The following is a 14856-nucleotide window of genomic DNA, read 5'->3' on the forward strand; positions in this document are numbered from 1 at the left end:
TGATAAAGTTAATGGACATAGTACATTTATATTCGTATAAGCATTCTCCAAGACAAGGATATCCAATAATCTTCATTAGCCTTAAAACAAAAATTAACAATAATGAAACTATGAGCATATTCTGGAGAATTAAGAGATTTGCATTGGTGTGACTGTGTGGCATGCAATGTGTGAAACGTCATCAATGTTATTTTATATTCATGGCTGGGGTTTCAAAATTAGAATCACTTAGCTCTCTGTAAGGTATGTTTAGAAACAGAAATTCTGAAGAAAGAGCTAACAAAGAGAAAGATCTGACCTTAGGTCTGACCATGTTTTGGCTGGCCCATAAACCTATATTGTCTCTGTGTCCTTGACCTGGTGCCATGAATATTCATGTGCCATTTTTACAAATTCACCAGTTAAGGACCTCAACATACGGCAAGATAGAGTGTGGGTGTGCATGGCAAGGTAATTTATGGAGGGCAAAATAAAAGGATTCCTCCTAAGTTTGAACATTATTCATTGTCTTTCTATTTTCACAAGAGGGAAATGAGTCCATTAATTCTATTATTCTGAAGGGATGTCAAAGTTTAACATGGCTTTAGTTTCGAACAGTGACAATCTTCTCTAAAATTCTATAGTGAGTTTGAAGAGCTACTCTGCTAATAGTTCCACAATTACGTGGATTTCCCAAGTTGATTTAACTATTAAAGAAGATATTTAGGAAGATATTTCTTGATTAATTCAGTTATTCTGAAAGCACTTCTCCCAGACACAGCTATTTAAATTCTAACCCTTTTTCCTGTACAGAATTCTAGTTCTACACTAAGAGTGAAGGAGGTGTTTGTCTCAGAATCTCTCAACTCTTTGAGATCAGGCTGGTCCTGAAAAGAATCATTTGACACCTCTTTTTTGTACTCCAATGATGTAGGCATGAAGTTTTGGTTGATACTAAGTATTTAGGAACAATCTATTCTAATATTTTAGAAAATAGAGGATGGACATTTTTACTTCCAAAATTCCAAGATTCTAAAAATGTATCAACCAACCAAGGCTTTCAATTCCAAGTGAATTAGGATCAATAAAAGATATGGCATCAATGCACTTCTTAAGGCAGCAGATAGAAAGGCTGACAGAGCAGCTCTGATTCCAGGCAAGAGACTTAACTCAGTAATTTCGGGTCAATTTATAATACTGCTGGATTCCTTTGGTAGCAAAGTCCTCACCAGTGCAAGAAGCCCAGCATCTGGACAGGAGTACTATTCCATGCCTGTTTGTAGATAAAAAGGAAGAAAACAATGCTGTCAAAGTTCATCCCCAAACATTTATTATGAGTGAAGAGAAAATTATATATAAAACTGCAGTTCACGCACACATATCCCCTTACCCCTGAGGTCAGGGGCCCCTGGGGAAGCAGTGTGATAGATGATTCGCAAGGAGAGGACATGTTACTTCACTTCACTCCTCACGTTTGCCAAATGTGAATTGGGGGAAGAGGCCAAACTTAGAACTTAGTGTTTTCATCAGTAAATCCTAAAGAGGTAAGTGGAGAGGGATCCCAAATAGATGATAAAGCTATGTAACAAAATATAAAAATAATATAGTCACACTGTTCCCCATTCTATTGCCAATATTTTGTCTGCTGTCATAGACTTTGGAGTCTCTTTCCTGCTCACTATATATTAGATGGCTAGTGATCTTGAATTGGTTCTAACCTCTTCAACACTCCATCCCCACATCTGAAATGTGAAGATAAAAATCTCACCTTGCAGTGCAGGTGGGAAAATCAGTTAAGACACAACATGTAAATCCACTAAGTAAACTGAAAAATGTCCTACACCCTTTGGGGATTGTTATTCAATTGAAATTCTCAGATATTTTTAATCCACTCTCTTATAAACCTGTAACTCCAAGCAGATACACCCTCAAAGGATGGAAAGTACCAGTATGTGCCTATGTGTACCTGGTCCCGTCAGCAGCAAGACACCAAAACAGACTTGGTTCATAAGTAGCCTTGTCTCCATCTTCCAGAAGCTCTAGAAAAAAACTCTGGGATCATCTATCTATCTATTATTAACCTAGTCTCATGGATTTTTAAAAATTTATTCGTGAGAGACACACAGAGAGAGGCAGAGACATAGGCAGAGGGAAAAGCTGGCTTCCTGTGGGGAGCCTGACATGGAACTTGATCCCAGGACCCCAGGATCATGACCTGAGCCAAAGGCAGACACCCATCCACTGAGCCACCCAGGTGTCCCATGGATTTTTTTCCCCAATGTTTATAATTCAGTACTGTACTTAAATAGTGTAGTACTCAAACTGTACATATTGATCAATGAGACCCCTGGAAACTGTGTCTTTTTGACAAGTTATCTATCACTTTTGAATCTTTATTTTCTGAGGCAATAAAATAGTCCAGGTTCATCTTGTACCCTCCTTGACCTAGCGCTAGAATCAGCCTTGGTTCCATTCAAAAGAGGATGGAACCAGAAACCAAGATTTGCATTCTAAGTGTACTCCTTGTTTGGGGGTGTCTCTGCTTCTGTACCCTTTCAATGGACAGAACCGGGGGGGATATATAAACACACCCACAGTACAATGCATATATACATACATATATATAACACATATGCATGCATTTACATAGTTTTATTTTAGAAACCATGAGTGTATACCAATTTTCCAAATTCTAAGCCAATTCTAATTCTCCCCATTCATATATTTATAGAGATAGATACTTTAAATATATATAACACATACATTTACATATATTATATATACTATATATACATATCTTCATTCTCTATATCTCTTTATTATCTTCATATTATATGTACACACATTCTTTCACAGTAAGAACCTGGTTTCCAAGATCAATACATTTACTTGTCAATATTATAGTAGTATGGTCACAGAGTTGACTCAGACATTCAGAATGGAAAGTAAAGTATTGGATGAAGAGCTGAGGATTTGTTGGCACTTAGTTCCCGACTCCACCCGACCCCCACCCACTCCCCAAGACTGAGGCTCCCTAGTCAACTCTGTTCCTAAGTTACTTGTCTATCTTTTCTCTCCCCCTCAAAGTGGTTTTATTAATTCATTTTATTTTTTAAAAAATATTTATTTATTTATTTATTTATTTATTTATTTATTTATTTATTTGCAAGAGAGACAAAGAGAGAGAGAGCATGTACGTGTTGAGGGAGGGGCACAGGGAGAGAATCTTTAAGCAGACTCCTGTTGAGTGGGGACCCTGACACAAGCTTGAACCCACCACCTGTGAAATCATGATCTCAGCTGATACCAAGTATCAGTTCACCAAATGAGCCACCCAGGTACCTCTGTTATTCATTTTAATACAGTTGTGTTCATTTGTTTCACCTTACTTTCAGATCTATTTCTTTGCCATGCTTTTTTTTTTAAATTTTATTTTGTTTAATACTAACATGCTTTGAGATCTTTAAACTATATGGAAAGGTAATCTCAGGAGTTTCTTTTTCATTTTTTAAAATTTTTGTTTTTCTCATTATTGAAGCTCTATCTCCTGGGTAAGTTTCTAGAAGTGAGATTTCTGAGTTGAAGAATAAATATGTGTGTAGTTGTGTAGTTGTAGACATTGACATTGACAAATTCTCTCCTGTAAGAACTGTACCATGCTCATCCCCACCAACATTGCATGTTTCCAGACAGCCTGGCCAATCAACTGAATTGCCCAGCTTTTTGTATAAATAGATGGGTGAGAAATGGTATCTCAATGTAGTTTTAATTTACATTTTTCTAATTATTAGTATAATTGAACATCTATTGCATATGAGTTATTGTTTTAATATTTTTTGTTCATGAATGACTTGTATTCAACTTTCTATACAGTATTTCCTCCCTTTTCCTCAACATATAAAATTTCTTAATATATTAGATGTATTTTTTCCCGTTTGTCACTTGTCCTTTGACCTTATATATGTGGCTTTTTGCCATAGAAAGAGGGGTTTGGGGGGGACAGGGGATAATGTAGGTAAACGTATCAATCTTTTCATTTATGGCATCTGGATTTCACATTGTTTTTTAAAATATTTTTTTATATTCAGACTATAGAAGAATTTACCTTTTTTTTTTAGATCTCATAAATTGCATTTTTTTACATTTTGATCTCTAATTCATGAAGAGTTTATTCTTGAAGGTGTATATGGACGGGCTGTGGGAAGAATGGTAATGTTGAAACATCCCTATCTCCTTTTGGGTCTTTCTGGCATATTTCATAGGTTTTTTTTTTTCAGATGGGTTTGAACAATTATTTTAAAATTTACCTTCACTTCTTTATGTCTTACTGCTATTACAGTTAGGACTTCTTCATTTATTATATCCTGTAGCTGCCCATCATCCAAGTATATAAAGTATATTGGTTTTTGTATATTAATTTTGTGTCCTGTTTCTTTACTAATTTTAAGATAGCTTTATCGTCAGTCTTGAATTTTCAGGGTATACTATCATTTACTATCATATTACCTGCAAGTAGAGCTTATTTTTTTCCCCAATTCTTTCACTTTTGATTGTTTTCTCTGCTTTAGTGACATTGGTCCAAGTTTCTAGAAGAATGCTAAATAGTAACAGAAATAGTGGGACCTCTTGCCTTGTTCCTGAACTTAACAGGAATGTCCCTAATGTTCCCAATTAAGAAAGATTTTAGAATTAAAATTGAGCATGTATTTATATTTAATATATGTGTGTGGATTTAATATATGAGCATGCATTTTATATTTATATGCACATATATATGTGTGTATAATTTCTTCAGACCTGTGGAACCAATGGGATATACATAGATTTCTTCTAAGGAAATGTGGAGTTGGCAACTCCAAATTCTATAACATAGACCAATAGGTGGGAAACAAGCAGAAGCTGCTGACGCTTTTTTCTTTCTTTTTTTTTCTTTAGAGAGAGAGAGTATATGTGTGCACCCAAAAGAGTTGAACGTTAACCCACTGAGGCATCCAGGAGCCCCTGTGGCTGCATTCTTCAGTCAGAATTTCTCCTTTCACAGAAAGCTTCAGTTTTTGTTCTTCAGGCCTTCAGCTGATCAGACAAGACCCACCCACATGATTCAGAATAATCTCTTTTACTTAAAGTCCGTTTATTGTAGATGTTAGCCACATCTGAAAAATACCAGCCATCACAGCAACACCCAGATTGGCTGGGCAGTATGGCTCAGTTGAGCTAAAAAGTTATACTGAACACGCATATGCTTGCCTCTTATTTCTCTATCTTTTCAATGATTGTCTTTCTCAGTTTTTTTTCTTTTGTGCTGGACCTTGATTTTATTCTCTTGGTTGTTTTCCTTAACATTGTATCTACTGGCTTTTATTAAGTTTTGAGTTAAATCTATTTTTTGAGAGCCTTGTCATTTAGCTCCCATTTCTTGTATGATTGTGTCATTTTCTACTGTTTCTTCTCTGAGTCCCATTAATTCTTGTTTTCTGAATTTTGTATGCTCTTTGTTTCTATTTTTATTTTTTTTTATTTAAGGTGCCTTCCTTATATCTCTGAATGCTTATTTAAGCATATTTAATTCAGTTTCAATTGTTGTTTTACAGTGCTCTTCTGCCTCATGGTTGATTTTGTTTTTCAGAGAATTTTCATCAGTTCTTATGAATATGTTGACTCATATTTTCAATTTTCTTACAATAGTTTTATATGAATATGACCTGAATTTTCTATACCAGTGCCTCTCCAGGGAAGGATTTTAAGTTTGAGAGTGTATTTTTGTGTGTCTGTTCTCTTCTGCACAGTGTCCTCAAATGGACAATGCTGACTGTGGTGATGGGGAAAGGGATGGTTGGGGGTATCCGTCACTTGTATCTGTAGATTCCTCCATTCCCACCTAGTTTCTTTCCATTCTTCACTGTGTTGTTTCCAGCAGTTGCCCATGCTTTTTTCATATTCTAGTTCTTCTCCAGAAGTAGCCCACCTCTGCAGCTGCTTCCATGGAGCAGGTGCTGGGAACCCCATATCCTGAACTCTAATCAGCATTTGAGCATTTAGTGATGGGTTTTCCCTTGAGAAGTGATATTTTCTTTGCTTTCCCTGGGCTGTCTCTGTCTGGTCTCTTTTTGTCACAAAGTCACTTTCAACCTCACCAACCCCACAACACTCACCCATAAGCTTGCGGTGGTGAGTGGCAAGTTCAGCTGAAATGTGGTTAGTTTCTCTACTGTGGGATAATTTTGTAGATTATGGCATTCCCTACCTTCTAATAATGCTGAGTGTGTGGCTCACATATGGTTTTATTTCGATTATTTTTGTGGGGAGGATTTATAAGGAGATAAAAAAGTCAAGCACTTGCTATTATCCTTCCTACACAGAAGATCCCCATTCTCTTTTCACTCATTCATCCCTATGCTTCTCCAACAAGAAGCTAAGATCATGAGAAACCTGAAAAGGAGTTTAGTAATCGAAGAAGTGGAGCTGAGTTACAAGGGCAGTAACCGTTGTGTATGCATATTCAACATGGGATAATATTGCTATTCTGTTGGGGTTGTTAAAAAGATTAAGGTCATAAACATGAAAGCATCTGCCATCACCGTAACCAATCATTCAAAACTGTCCTTCAAGGGTCTCCCAGCAGGTGAATGGCTTTGACCCTCTTCATGGGCACTTTTTGGGATACGCCCTCAGAAGCTAGGGAGTTAACAATTACTTCAGGTTTTCACTTAGCTAAGAACTGTTTTTCAAGGAAAGTATTTAAATATCTGGGATATAGAGGCATAAGACCAGACACATGGGGATCTGCCTACAAATTCAGAAAGAAACCAAATAGTGTCATGCTACTTCTGAGCCTGTCATCAGCCACAGTTGCTGATCATTCTGCCAAAAAGGAGACAAGAGAGGCAGCATTTGAAACACGGAAAATTTCCTAAAATAATCCCCCAGGTGTAGTAATTTATGGGTCAGAGCGAGACTTTCCTTTCCCTTCCCTCCTCTAAATCAATGCAGAGTCTCATGGTGAAACTCAAAGCCTTCAAGCTAATTCACAAGCCATGTTCTTTCCTCCTTTCCCTGAGTTTTATCCCCCATCTTCACCTCACTCACCGCAGCCTCCCCAATCCCAACACCTCTCTCCTCAGGACCTGCCCCTCCCCCGTTCTCAATAGCAGCCCTGACCATGTCTTAATGAAAAAAGATGGATAAAATATTACCATAACCTCAGAGGCATGAGCAAAGCCCTTATTAGAATCCGGACCTACAGCTGGAACTTCCAGCATGGGGCAGGAGATAAAGTTCACCATTGTTAGCTCACAAGTAGCTCAGACTTCCTGGCAACTGCAGAGAATTACTCAGTCATTTATGCAGGTCTTCAGAAACAGTCCACTGTTTCCCAACAAAAAAGGCATTCAGGCCGAGAGCGATGGCTCCCCGGGCCCTGGCGAGCCGGCCTCAGGACCGTGAATGGACGCTGCCTCCCGAGTCAATGGCCTCTGTGGGAAAGACAATGATGTCACCGCGAATGCATTTTCAGGGTTTTGCCCTGCTTTTTCCTTCTCTCTCCCCTTCTTAGGACGATGCCCTGTTTTATTTTTTTCCTCTTTTTTCTCTCCTGCCATCTCCCTCCCGCTTCTTTGAGGCCATTATTATTTTTTTTTTCAAAGTTTAGAACTCAAATCCACTGAAGGCGCGCAGCAACATCACTGCCATGGCAACACCGGGGCTGCTACACTTCGGGTCTTGCATAAAAAGTAGAAAATGCTTGAAAGGGAGGGCAAGAGTGGAAGCCAGACAGAGCCAGTGTGGCCCCATTGGAGTTGGTGTGGAGCGGGTGAGCTCAGAAGCAGGGTGGGGAAGAAAGCCGGGTGGCCCGCAGGAAGAAGTGCAGCACTAGGAGAAATGAGTGTGTGATCCTTTGCGTTCAGACTTCAAACACCCCTAGATGCTTCTGAGGGGTGACAGCCGAGGAAGAAAAACACAGTTTTCACAAGAAAGAACGTTTCACTTTTGAAGATGTACCCAATTACATACAGTTTACAGGAAGCTTCCCAAACTTGGTCTAGCTTTCTCAAAAAGAAATGAAAAGGAGAGGAAAAGTCTCACAAGGACTTGTGACCTGGGTGAAGAGGGAGCAGAAAACAAGTTGACATGTTTTTGAGAATGCCCGAGGTTCTGGAGGTCCTCATTGTCAAGGGGCTGCCATCAAAAAGTTTAAGATGCCATCTGTGTCAAATCAAGTCAGAATCATCGATGGCAAAGAAAGACACTCATTGCTCTGCTTGCCTATCCTGGGGAATACAGTTAGCTTCAACTCCTGAGAGGATGCAAGTAAACCATTACTCTGATATGCTTTATAGTCATTCTATAAAAAAAAAAAAAAAAAAAAAAAACAGATATTTAACAATCTGGCAAAAGCAGATCCTGGAATTCCCAAACAACCAGTCTCATGAAAACCAGGGCCAGCTGGTTGGCCAGCTGGTTGTCCTACAGACCTGGATTCACCCTCTCTCCTCTGTCACCCAAGGCAGGGCTTCTCCTCAGTTTTATCTCCCACCTGACCTATATGAACCTGCATCCAGTTCCTGGGTCCTTGGTCACTGCTTCTAATTCTTTCTTCTACCTACTTCCCACAGATTAATCAGCTGTGGAAAACCCAAATCTACTGGATTCAGAGTCCTTAGAAGCTGAAACACTAGTCAAGGAAGACAGCCCTCACAAAGGAAGGAATGATTTGTGGTGTCTGATAACAACAGGAGATGACCTCTGCTCAGGGACCCCACCCATGGCCGGGTCGAGATTTCCTCCCCACTGCCCTCAGTGTGAAGCTCTTCATACTTAGACCTCCATCTCCTCCCATCTCCTTGGTGAAGCCTTAGAACTTACCCCCATCTGAGGGTACCCCTGACTGTTCTTATCCCCTTTCTCTTTGCTCTTCTTGCTCAGGTTAAATTGTGTCTACCGAAGTCATAGGTTGACCTTCTAACCCCCAGGACCTCAACAGAGGTAATCAAGCTAAGATGAGGTCATTAAGGTAGGTCCCAATCCAATTTGGCAGGTGTCTCTAGAGAAATAGGAAATTTGGAGACAGTCTCACATGGAGAAAGGCCATGTAAAGAGATGACAAAGGTCTATGGACCAGGGATGTAGGCCTAGAACAGATGCTCAGAAGGCAACAAATTTGCCAGTATTTTGATTTTGAACTTCTGGGCTCTAGAGCTATGAGACAATAAATTTTTATTGTTTATGCCTCCCAACCCATAGAACTTTATTAAGATAGCCCCAGAAAACTACTACGGATGACTAATTCTGTTATGAAATCTGCTTCTTGGAAGGCTTGAACTGACCCAGGTGGGTATCCAGATGACCTGAAACAACAGGTGGTAAGTGGAGGTTTGGGGAGCGGGTGTCATTACACCTGGCTGCCAAATAAAACCCTGTCCTGAGTAGAATGTGTGGCATGCCTGGTCCCTAGCACAAGGTGGCAGCTCAGCTGCTGATTATTTCACTGGTAGGGACCTGAGGAAAATGTCCTAGCAAGGGGAAAGGCCCTTGGTGCTGTGCTGTTTCAAACACTTGAAGGCTACAGAGGAGAGAATACTTATGAGGACAGCAGAGTTGGCTGGTTTTCATGAAGTTGCAATGATGCCTAGAGATGGGGGTGAGTAAATGAGGGGACTTAACACTTCAAGCCTAAGTGTGAGAGCCAGCAGGCCTGGCTGGTCATTCACTAAGAGGCTCTGCAGTAGAAAGGAAGATGTGGCTGAAAAGAAGACTCAGGCCTTACTAGCTGGAATTGAGAGCTCTATAGATGTTTAAATACTCAGACAAGTCATGTCTGACTTGCCAGGAAGATGAGGCCTGGTGAGGAAAAGTTACAGGATCCTGAAATATGGGATTGGAACATCTGGGTGTGTAGTCTCAACTACATTAGCTCTTCAGAAACCCTGAAATCTCAGAGCTCGCAGGTTTTGTGCTGTCTCCCTTGTAGGAGCTAGCCTGATCCCATGCAAGAAGACTGTGCCAAGGAGGCTCCTCCTTGCAAAGCTTCAGGTGTTCAGATCCTATTCAAGCTGCCCTACCACCTGTCCCGGCTGCTCAGTCCGTAACAGCAAAACCTGTCTTGAAATTATTCATCTGGAACAACCCAGGCAGAAGCAGTGGGCATGAGTGAGCTCTGTGAGCCTATTTGGGCATGAGTCTGCCTTTCTTGTCCAAAGCCTAAGCCAGCACCAGTAGCCACTGACTTGCTTTGACCATAGGACCCTCTTCACATCAAAGTGGGTGTGGGAGTGGGCTCATGACCATGGAATCCATTGGCTGTATCATAAACCACATGGTCCAGAAGTGGTCACCTGCATGGGGTGCTCGAACAGCCTACTGCAGGCAGGGTGTAGAGCCAGCTTGAAGGCCATACCCTGCAAGGATGAGGTGCCAAACAGGACCCCATACGTGCACTACTCAGGGCTCTCCAGATGGTAGGGCATCTTCAATGGGAAGGATACATAGAAGGAATGGAAGTAGAAGCAGCCATAGACCCATTTAGTATCATTCCACATGACCCACTGAAGGAGTCCACACTTCCACCTGAGCAACTCTAGATCCTGCAAGGTGGGAAGACTCTACTCATCTTCACCAGGGGTCATAGATGTTCCATTGAACCACAAGCTGTGGCAGCTGTCTGGACACATGAACTTCTTTTTAAGATTTTTTATTTATTAGAGACAGAGAGAGAGAGACAGGCAGAGGAAAAAGCAGACTCCATGCTGGGAGCCCGACGTGGGACTCGATCCCGGGTCTCCAGGATCACACCCTGGGCTGAAGGCGGCACTAAACTGCTAAGCCACCGGGGCTGTCCTGGACACATGAACTTTTAATGTCAAGGGACCAGAGGGGAGAAGAGGGGTCACTATCCTGACAAGGGAATTTTTCCTACTCAGCAAGGGAAGGTAGGGCTGCTCTTCTACACTGGGGTTAGGGACAACACATGCAGAAACCAAAAGAGCCTCAGGGCTGTCTCTTGTCCTGTTATAACTGTGCATGGGAACATGTGACAACCCTGGCCAGAGAAGGGGGCGATTACCAAGGCCTCACCCCTCAGGCATGGGGGTGTCTGTCGTCCCACCAGGCAAGCCACAGATGAGTATTGAATGGTGTCCCCCAGAAAGATGTATTAGAGTCTGAACCCCGATTCCCAAGGATGTGACCTTACTTGGAAGTAATGCTTCTGCAGATGCAAGTCAAGATAAGGACTCATTGAATTTGGGTGGACCTAATTCTATTAAGATTGGTGTCCTTGTAAGAACAGATGTGAGCCGCAGTAACATGTGAGAGCAGAGGCAGCAGGTCCTGGAAGGACGTGACCACAAGCCAAGGAACACCCAGGCTTCCAGAAGCAGGAAGAGGCAGGACAGATCCTCCTCTGGAAGCTTCCAAGGAGCAAGGCCCTGCGGACACCTTGATTGAGGCTTCTGACTTCCACAGCCTGAGCGAATTTCAGGTGCTCCAAGGCTCCCGAGCTTGTGGTGCTCCCTCACAGCAGCCATTGGAAATGAACACAGCCTCCCGGGTGCCAGAAGTGCCATCTCAGGGTAGGGGCATAATGCACGAGGGAGGACAAACTGCTGTCCCCAGACCAGTGGCAGTTTGCCACAGGAACCCCTCTTCCATCTCCCTTCAGGAAGGCCAGCTCAGGAGGAGGACAGGAGGTGCTCCCTGGAACACAGGAAAAGCAGAGCTGTGCAGTGCAAGGAAGGTCCACACAGACATTGAGGGGCGCTGCTTGGGTCCCCCTGCAAGAGTGCCAGTGGCTGGGAGTACAGGTGACATGTCACCTCCAGCTGTTGCACATTCAGATCTGCATGGTGACTATGCCAAGGTCACTGTGCATTCCCGGGCTCTCCCGGACAGTGAGGGAGCATGGCCGGGCACAGGGTGATGACCTTTCTGCCACTGTGAGCATCCTCATGCCCTTTCTTTAGCTGTGCTGTGTCTGAAACGATTCCACCACTTTTCTCCCTCCTTCCCTCTAACAGATGCTGGAGCTGCCTCGCTGTCTGAGGCTCCCCTGGCGTCCCCACCTGTCCCCCACCCCCAACAGATGCTCCCATATAGATCTGCCTGTGGGATGCTCTCTTGGTACTCGCTTCTCAGAGGACCGGAATTCACATGGGGAATGCTCCTGTCATGCTGTCACTCACCAAAACATCTCATTGTACATCAAATCCCTGCCAGCTCCTAAAGGCTGATCTTCCCTCTTCATTTACTCACTCAAGAATACACAAAAATAGCTAACACTCCAGGGCTTAGAACATTAAGAAACGAGCACAAGCAGATTAATGAACTGTGCCCACCTTCTGAGTTCCCTTGATTAGTTCAGACTATTACCCGGTTGCACGTTATAATGCACCGCTTCCAGCTGGGGCTGAAACCGGAGATTCCTCAGGAACCGTGGTCACTGCCTTCTAGGATTCCTTATGATCCGAGCCTAGTGCGCATCCACTCAGGAAAGTAAAAACAAACAAAAAACAAGAGAGGGATGGTGCTCGGTTTGCAGTTTTTAAATTAGCTAGAATGTCTCCTGCCAAGGCCAAGCACCATACCTCCTGCCACAGGCCAGGTGAATCGACTCAGGAATGTCCACAGCCAACTCTCTGGTTTGTTGTTTCCCGGTAAGATGTCACTCTGCGTGATGAAAATTATAGCAGTGCAGCATTCCATTTCCCTCTCTGGTCTTTTAAATCTCACCAAGGGAAGATTATTGTGTATTATGAAGGTGTGTGCTACCTTCTTACTCTAAATTTGGAAACACCACTTGCAAACCTGGAAAACTCTCTTTTGGGGCTGGGGAGCCGGAAAACAATAGTAGTAAATTATGGTGCAGAAAAAGACAAAGCAAAATAAGAAAAGGACAAGAAAAGAAAGAGAAAAGGCTATCATAGTCCTTATTACCATTATGAAGGATGAATGTTGAGTACACACTTTTCCACTAGAGACAAAGGCCTTCGTGGGCTCCTCACCTGGTCAGGGGAATCTGGCACAGCCGATCCAAGGACATGAGAATTCATGAGTCAGAATTCTGAAGTGGAAGAGATCTCAGGCTTGGATCCATGCAAGTACCAGACAGAGGGTTTTCACCTAAGCCTTCACCAAAGAGTAGCGATTTGACAGCCGAACAAGAGAAGAGACCATTTCTAAATCCAGGTGGGATGCTTGCTAAGGCCAGCGAAAAAAAGGAGGCCTGTCAGTTACAAGGAGGTTCATGTAGGGACATTCAACTGTCAAGCAAAAGAGGTGGAAGAAAATCGAGAGAAGTACACACTTGAGACTTTATTAAAATAGTCTTTCTAAAGGAAGTGATGTGATCAAAATAGATGTAGCATTTTGGGATGGTCAAATTTTAAAATGCCCATTTACTTATTTGTTTATGTATTTGTGTTTTTAGTTATTTGCTTGTTTGTTTTTATGTCTGTGGTGGTGTGCTCCAGAGGTATTTGGTCAGCTTGCCAGGCCAGCTACCTGGAAGTCACCAGTCCCCGGCTAAGCTGATGCTTCTCTCAATCTAGACATCAACTCACAACAAGTAAAGATCCCACGACCAGGAACAACAAAGGCGTTTTGTCTGTCTTATCTTGTTCTTTCCATATATATAGAAAGGAACTCTATAAACATACTCATTTTACCAAAAGGCCTTGTGCTATGAGACCTACATCTACTTCTATACTTCTATTCTCTACATCCTTCCATACTACAACTCTCATTTCCTTACAATCTCAATTCACTTCTAATTATTTTAACTTAATCATTTTTGTGTATATGCGTATATCAAGATTTGTATCTATTTTCTCTTTGGGAGAAATTTGCATGTTTAAAATCAAATGTGTTAACTTTCTGCTAAAGCCATTCTTATTTGAGTACTTACAAAGTCTGATGATGGTTTCACTATTTACCCATTTGTTCCAGCAAGAAACCTTAGAAGCCTCACCCTTAGTTCTATCACTACCCCATGTCCTTATTCTGTTGCTCATACAAGCAATGAGTCTTCACTTTCATACATCGCTCTACTTTTTTCCTTTCCACTGTACTTCCTGCTACCACCTCAATTGTGTCTCATCAGCTCCCACTAGGACCATTGCAGTAGTCTCCTAATTGTGTTCCTTGCTGTGTCTGCACAGCCCCCATCACCAGTCTGCCTTCCTCATTGCTAATGGAAAGGTCTTTACAAAACATGTCTGATGATGCCATTCTTCTGCTTAAATTTCTCCAGTGGCTCTCAAAACTGAGATGATGGTTGAAACCTTTCACATTATGTCATAATGTTCTAACTTCTTAACCTATGTCACAACCTTCTAATCATGCTACCTCCTCTCTTTTCCCAAGTGCTCTCCACCCTTCGCCATGCCACCGCTGAGGCTAGGATGCCCTACTCTGCCCTCTCATTCCCAACAACACCCTCTCTGCTTGTCTCAATTCTCCTCATCCATTAAGGGTTAGCTCCAATGATACCTTCCCTGTGAAGCTCAACTTGGAACCAAAATAATGTTATCTTCTGCCGAACTTCCAAATGACTAAACACTACCCCTTTGATTATTCCTAAATCTCTGGCTTATCTGGTGTGTAGTTGTGTATATGCCATATCATGACTACTGCACCATAAGTTCCTACCATGACCACACATGCCCCCACACATTCTTCTACAATGGAAGTGCCAGGAGAGCACAGCCTTTTCTTTTATCTTTTTGTTTTTTTTAAGATTATTTATTTATTTATTTATTTATTTATTTATTTATTTATTATGATAGACACAGAGAGAGAGGCAGAGACACAGGAGGAAGGAGAAGCAGGCTCTATGCTAGGAGCCCAACGTGGGACTCGATCCCAGGACTCCAGGATCGATCCTGT

Source organism: Vulpes vulpes, chromosome 1, assembly GCF_048418805.1.
Source record: "Vulpes vulpes isolate BD-2025 chromosome 1, VulVul3, whole genome shotgun sequence".
Lineage (NCBI taxonomy): Eukaryota > Metazoa > Chordata > Mammalia > Carnivora > Canidae > Vulpes > Vulpes vulpes.